This window comes from Capsicum annuum, chromosome 1 (assembly GCF_002878395.1).
Source record: "Capsicum annuum cultivar UCD-10X-F1 chromosome 1, UCD10Xv1.1, whole genome shotgun sequence".
In the NCBI taxonomy this organism is placed as follows: domain Eukaryota; kingdom Viridiplantae; phylum Streptophyta; class Magnoliopsida; order Solanales; family Solanaceae; genus Capsicum; species Capsicum annuum.
This window is the reverse complement of record NC_061111.1, coordinates 20,000,389-20,007,634: the sequence shown is the minus strand read 5'-3', so window position 1 is coordinate 20,007,634 and position 7,246 is coordinate 20,000,389.

The window sequence follows — 7,246 nt, the reverse complement described above, 5'->3', positions numbered from 1 at the left end:
AATTAGGGCCGTGGAAGAAGACCCAATTACCCTTGGACGAATTTAAAAACGGAAGCTGAAAACTAAAAAACCTTGGTGTGACGCGCCAAGCCACTAAAAATGGACAACTGGGACCTGAAAAAACATCGCGATGCGGTGCCATCGCAGTAAAGCTTTGGATGCCATTTTGGCTACCTCCACGACGCGCTAACAGGGGTGTACATAGATGGGGTTGGTTCGGTTTTTTATTAAAATATAACCAAACCAATAATGTCAGTTTTCTAAATCTATAAACCAAATCAAACCAATATACAATTGATTTTTTAATTTTGATTTTAGTCGGGTTTTTTCGACTTTTTTGGTTTTTCGGTTTTCTCAATTTTTTTTTACAATTATAATGTGATTGAAGAAAAAAATAAATGTTTTTACTAAAAAGATAGAAAAAAACAGTGGTCATAGAGTAGTTCCAATAAAAATTAAGTTGGCAAATTTCTAAGACGTCTTAACTACTATCTCTCAAAGTAATATTATGTGGATACCTAAGTAGTTCAATTTCTAAGTCACTAGTCACAGTAGCTTGTCTGAAAGTTTCCTTCACATAAAATGTGAGCATACAAAAGAATGAAGAATTGGAGACAACTCATTTAAGACTTAACTCCATAAAGTAATTAATTATAACATAATTCCATAAAATAAAAAAAGAAAGAAGAGAAATAAATCTAAATCACAACTTAACGAATGAGAAAAGTAAGATGAGGAAAGAGTGAGAACTCTCTGAAAACTTGGAAAGTAAAATGTAAAAAGTGAAGCAATTAAAGAGTTTTAGGTTTTTATATTAATATTGGGCTTTGTATTAATTTGTTATTAATGAAAAAATACTATAATTAAAGGCCCAAGAATATATATATCTATTTTCTGAATATAAAAAAATAATAAAAGTAATTAGAAAGTAGATTATAAGTAATATTTTTTTACGTATAAAAAATTAAAATTATATATGTATTACGTCGGTTTGGTTTGGGTTCGGTTTGATTTTATTTTGTTAATACCAAACCAAACCAAGAATGATCGGGTTTTTTTTGCCAACACCAAACCAATCAAACCAAATCATAAGACGATTTTTTTCCTCGGTTTGGTTTGACTTAACGGTTCGGTTTGTACACCCCTAGCGCCAACATCGCGAAAACCCACTGGAAATTAACAAATGGGAATTTGGCCTCCTCTGCGATGCGCCATAATCGCGGAGTCACACTGAACATTGACAATTGTCATTTGGGATGTCTACTCGACGCGCTGAGGGTTAAAATGATGGTATTTAACGACTGAAACTTAAAATCTCCATAACTTCTTACCCGGTTATCGAATTTGGGCGAATTTTATATCGTTAGAAAGATAATTGAATTTTCTATGTAATGGCAGGCTCTAAACTGAAAAATAATGAATGTTTCAAGAAAATTATATACAAATACTCATGTATAGGGACTTAGATTATGCTAGGGAAATACGGGGTGTTACATGGCTCCTCTTTCAAATTCAATTTCAAATTCAAATCTAAATCTATCTTTTCATCAACTTGCTCAACTGTTTCCAATCCTTCAAGTTTTCTATTCGAAAATGCTTCTCCACCACCACGTCTCTTATGATTAACTAGATAAGGAGAAGGAGACAACGAACTAGAAGAAATCTTCGAAATCGAAGTTGATTTTCAAGCGTTATATACAACGTCGGTGAAACTTTATTTTTACCGGCTAGATTGATACGGATCTGAATTTTGCTTTGAAATTATTAAAGAACTCATTTTGCGATAAATTTTAAACAAGATTTTTGGAGAAACCGATAGGGGAAACACTGGCGAAATTGGCGAGAAATTACGACAAAGTTGGTGAAAAATTCTGATAAGGGCAATGATGGTATATCGGATTGGGGAAGGAGTGTTGTTATTTTGTAATTTGGAAAATTATATATATATATATATATTATATATATAAGTACTTTTCAATATTAGTTAAGGGATTTAAAATATATTTTTTTCCTTGTAATTTATTTTTTAAATTCAATGTCAAATATCACCGTTTAATTTGTTATTTTGTCACATCATCGCGTGTGTGTTGCACACACTTTATTCTTTTAGCTGATTGATAAAAAATATTCAAATAATTCAAATTTCGGATGAGTTAGGGATCGGATAGGTACAAGTCTGAGTTGAGTGTTCAAGTGAAAGTTTGAAACAATTTTATGGTCCTATCGATGACTTAAACCTTATTTAAAGGTAAATATAAGGCACGTGAACCCGTGATATCTTTGCGAAATTCTCAAGTTTAACAAACACTTCAATAAAACTCAATAGCAAAACAAGTTAAAGTCATTGTTTGATTGAATCAAATTGATCAGGATAAAGAAAATAGTAGTTGATCAACACTATATAAGAAAAGTATAATTGTTGTTACAATAGGAAGTTTTTTGGAAATGTAAATTATGTTGTCATATTGTCTTTTAAACAATCCAAAATTCAAAGGAAACTGAAAGACTCTAATTTCTGTTAAATTTAGTATCTGGGCAACTTCTGTAATTATCCTCTACAAGATTTATGACAAGAGTGTGTTTGTAAGTACCTATTAACTTCTTGCTAAATCATTCGAATCACAATGTTTAACTTTGTTATGTATATTGTCTGTCTGTGGCTTATGTTGCCAAGGAAATGTACCATTAGAACGCTGCTTAATCATAAACCCTTTCAATCACTGATTTTGTATTTTAGATATCTTTGACCGTCACATTTTATGTTTTGCATAGGGAGTTAAATCCCGAATCTATGGTTTAATTCTACAAATTTGGTGCCTGAACATTTGGATGCATCGGGTACAAGAAAAAGTTTTTACATGAGTCAGTTTCAAAGTTAGAATTTGTGCGCAGACTGCTAATCTACAACTACGACAGTTACACTTACAATTTCAAAAAGGACATTAGCCTTTTCAGAGGTTATAGATTTGAATTAGTGATATTCATATTTCAGTGCTTCAATTTACTTCTTTCTTTAAAATGTTAAGACGAGTGAATATCATAAGCTGTGTGATTTGCCTCTCAGTTTCTTACATGTTACTTGTGAGCACCATTCTATAAACCAATTTAGTTGGTGTCATGCCCCTAGCCTAGCCTAGACAGGGCAGACAAGAACCGTTTGAGCATCAGCTATGTGACTGACATATATACTATGCGGAGGAGTTACAATTTACAAAAAATAATAAAAGCCTATGTACAACTCAATTCTATCTCATTGAACACTTATTTGATATAAACATATGGAACTATGATCACGTGTGAAAACTTATCTCGGTCTACGAAACCTCTAAGAGAAATTATAACTGTACTGGAGAGGGTCATCGGGGCAGGGGCCCTACATACCCAAACTATAACTAGAAATACAATTAAATAGTACTCAACATATAATAGCCCTAGATAAGAGAGGAGCTCACCGACTGCTTAGCTGAATACGAATAAGTGCCTAGTATAGAAGTTTGCTTATTAATATACCTGATCCTGTATTTACAAAAATACAGTGTCCCCGAACCTAGGGACGTTAGTACATATAAAATATGTACTAGTATGTAAAGCAGACAGAATAACAAGTAAACATATAAGGATGCTCAATGAGTCAAACAATAGAATGAGCAGTTACGGACGACTGAATACTAGAACCTCTTATATGAAACTATAACTTATAAAAGAACGGATGACAAATACACCATATAAGACTATTACGTATGTATTTGCCTTATTAACTTATCATGTAACCGCTTATGAGTAAATCATCATTATTAAAGGACTAGTAATTTGCCTAAGTGATGTCCTGTGCCCACTTTTAATACAAATAATCATATGATAGCCCACTAAGGGCATTCTATATCAAGTGTACCATATGTGTTACCCAGATACTCTTGATTATGATTTTATACGTATAACTGTAATCGCGGTTTGATACAGGGTATGCCCCCCTTGGGACTCACTATAAGGGTTTGCCCGCAGGCCATATGTGCCATATATTATCTCGAGTCAGGGGCACCCCAGCTGACTCCAAATACAAATGATGTCACAAGGGCGGGCACGCCACAATGTTTGGGCTCACTGTAGTGGCATGGTCACAATTTTGTGCACAGAATTACGTCGCGTGTATTCCAAGATAAACCTAATACCCTTCCTCGATAATGATAAACCTTTAACATATACTGTCTTATAGGCCCAAGTAAATTATAATGATGGTTATTTAGCTAGTCAGATAGTATTCCAAATATAACTAACTTCCTTAATATGATCCATCTATTTAAATGCTAGTCCTTTTATTATATCAACTTATAATGCGTCGATGTGGTCAGCTCTACTAATGCAGCTATGTAACGACCATTTACTTTAATTTATAGCATGCAACACCTATACTCCATGGGACTTCTAAGAATTTCTAGTGAATACGAGTATTATCAGGCGTAACTCTATCGATACTTGGCTTGAAATGACAAGAGAAACATGAATATTGTGACTGTAACAAATAAATGCAGAAAGTGCGAAGGCGAGAAATTTCAAATAGAACGAACGTACAGATATTGAGGGCATATTAGGCATGTAGTTATGGGTTAAACATAAAGGAAGTGAAGGCTCTATTCACCTATTCAAGTAGGCTACATTGACTGTTTGAGGAGAAACAAGTGACAATAGATTGCGTCTTAACAACGAAGAAGGTTTTAGCTTTACATACCTTAGTGCTTATTTAGCTATGATAGTATTTCGGGCCCCAAATAACTCAACCCGCGGGAGTACTACTTTTATCTTTCCAACCAGAAACTTCCGCTATTCACTAGGCAATTCACTAACTACAAGGGTAACATATGTGTCCATTAGTAACTCGTAGGAACATTTAACAATTTAATTCAACACTCTTCGATTACGCTCGAAATCAATGTAATTTCTTAACAATAATCCAAAATGAATCCTAACTTTTCCAACTAATACAATACACCATTAAATCAACCAATTGATAGAAATCCCTAAAAAATCCTTTTTTTCTTGCAATTTTCCCTTCTCAAGAACTCACTCCAAAAAGGGTGCAAGGATTCAATTAAACAACAATCAACAACTAGTATTACATCTCAACATATATTCTATAATTAAATTCAAGTACGGAGTGAATAAAAATTACCTTTTTGGAAATTAACCCCAACTTGAATTCTTAATAGATTTTAAGATTTTCTCGAATAAAGACTAGCTTAGGGTCGTAGCGATATGCCTCTCATGCGCAGAAATTCCTTCCTAGTCCTTAATCCTCCACCTGATTCTTCAAAATAATTTTCTTTTGTTTTTGGTGGGAGGTGGGAGCAGAGAAATAGAGGACTAAAAAACGAGAGGTAAAGGTACAGGGGAGGGCACGTTTATTTGGTTTTTGGAACACTTTCAGTTAAAGTGTTAATGCCTCCCTCCCCTTAGCACTAAATATTATAATAATCATTTGCTTTTTGGAAATTTTATAAAATATTCCCACCAATTTCTAATATTAACATCTTAGTACAAATGAAGAGCACACTTTAATTTTCTTACCATCTGTGACACAGCAATATATTGTACAAAATATAATTCCTTATCAAGCATGTACACACCACTTAATAACCCTCCATAGATCAAAAGTTGTACTTATTTAAAGTACTAAATTAATTTCTTTATTTTCTTTGCGCATTGCATAAACTATATTTACATACACACACATATATATGTTCACACACAAAATAATATACTATTTTAAAAAAAATATATATACCACATAAATCTCTATGAATTAAGAATTATACTCATCTAAAATATTAAAATAAATTTTAAATTAATCGAGGCATTACAGTTGGATGAGAATTACTCAATTATTACATTTAAGCTGATATTGCAAATGTTAATATGACAAGCAATAACATTCCTTATGAATTTCATATTTGATGACTGCTACTACTTTTCAATATTGGGTTGATGTATCACAGACCTAGGAGTACAACTTTAACTTGGTGTCCAAATGATAAAAATACGTGCATTATACATTAATTAATTAATAAATGTTTTCTTTGTCTTCTGTTGTTTCTTTTAATTGAAATTTTAAACAGTAGAATAAAAGTTTACTTGCATTTCTTTTCTATATAATAGAAACACTGGTTTTCACCGTTGCTTCATCAATTATTATACTACTTCTAATTATTTCGTGATTTACTATATTACTCCTAATTAATTATTATAATTCATTTATATATTAAAATTAATAATATTTTTTATTATATTATCCCTAATTAATTATTATAAGTCATTTATATATTAAAATTAATAATATTTAATTAAAAAAAGATATTTATAACGTTTGTTTCATCTGCTTTAATTGTGATTTTACTATATCATCCCTAATTAATTATTATAAGCCATTTATGTATTAAAAAATTAATAATACTTAATTAAAAAAATCAACTGCTTCGTCATTTACTATATTATCCCTAATTGCTCTGTGATTTACTATATTACCCAGAATTAATTATTATAAGTCATTTATATATTAGAATTAATAATATTTTTTTTATTATATTACCCCTAATTAATTGTTATAAGTCATTTATATATTAGAATCAATATTACTTAATTAAAAAAATAGATATTTATGACGTTTGTTTCAGCTGCTTGAACCGGGATTTTACTATATCATACCTAATTAATTATTCTAAGTCATTTATGTATTAACAAATTAATAATATTTAATTAAAAAAATAGATGACATGTCTGTCTATGATTTTGACAAGTGCTTCATCTATATTACCCCTAATTAATTATTATAAGTCATTTATATATTAGAATTAATAATATTTTTTATTACATTACCCCTAATTAATTATGATAGGTCATTTATTTATTAAAATAAATAATATTTAATTAAAAAAATAGATATTTATGACGTTTGTTTCAGCTGCTTTAACCGTGATTTTACTATATCATCCCTAATTAGTTATTATAAGTCATTTAGGTATTAAAAAATTAATAATATTTAATTAAAAAATGAATGAAATGTCTGCCTATATTACCCCTAATTGCTTCGTGATTTATTGTATTATCCCTAATTAATTACTATAAGTCATTTATATATTAGAATTAATAGTATTTTTTTAACTATATTACCCCTAATTAATTATTATAAGTCATTTATATATTAGAATTAATAATATTTAATTAAAAATAGATATTTATGATATTTGTTTCAGCT